Genomic DNA, 642 nt, shown 5'->3' with positions numbered 1-642 from the left:
TACTGTATATATATATATATATATATATATATATATATATAATATGATTTTACTGTTGCTTATACCCTGAAATAATGCTGTTGAGCTAGCGTATTGCTAGCGTATAAGCAGCATTTATAACTGATGATTCTTTTGTTGGCTTTAAATTTATTTTGTCCAAAATCATTCCGTCAGTCCCTTTCTTTTCACTATACCCTATGTATTGAATACAAAATGCATATTTGGAATATGGAACCATTTTGGCCACAGCTATACTGGATGGAACTGAATGGACACACAAGCTACATGCTGTTTGTGTGAATAAAATCACCTTTGATTGGTCATTCACACTTGACAGCCACAAAAGGATAACCCTCCACCTCTCCTGCCTATACCACCTTGTCCAAATTAAAGCTTATCTTAATATTTTAAGAATTCTTTGACCCAAACATACACTATATGTGCCACAAGGACCTGTTCTAGGTCCTCTGCTATTTTCAATATACATGTTGCCCCTTGGTAATATTATTAGAAAATACGGGATTAGTTTCCACTGTTATGCTGATGATACTCAACTATATATCTCAACAAGACCAGATGAAACTTCTAAATTATCTAAGCTAACAGAATGTGTTAAAAATGTAAAAGATTGGATGACAAATA

Source organism: Sinocyclocheilus rhinocerous, unplaced genomic scaffold, assembly GCF_001515625.1.
Source record: "Sinocyclocheilus rhinocerous isolate Xijiao unplaced genomic scaffold, SAMN03320098_v1.1 scaffold1168, whole genome shotgun sequence".
Lineage (NCBI taxonomy): Eukaryota > Metazoa > Chordata > Actinopteri > Cypriniformes > Cyprinidae > Sinocyclocheilus > Sinocyclocheilus rhinocerous.
This window is presented reverse-complemented; position numbering follows the sequence as displayed.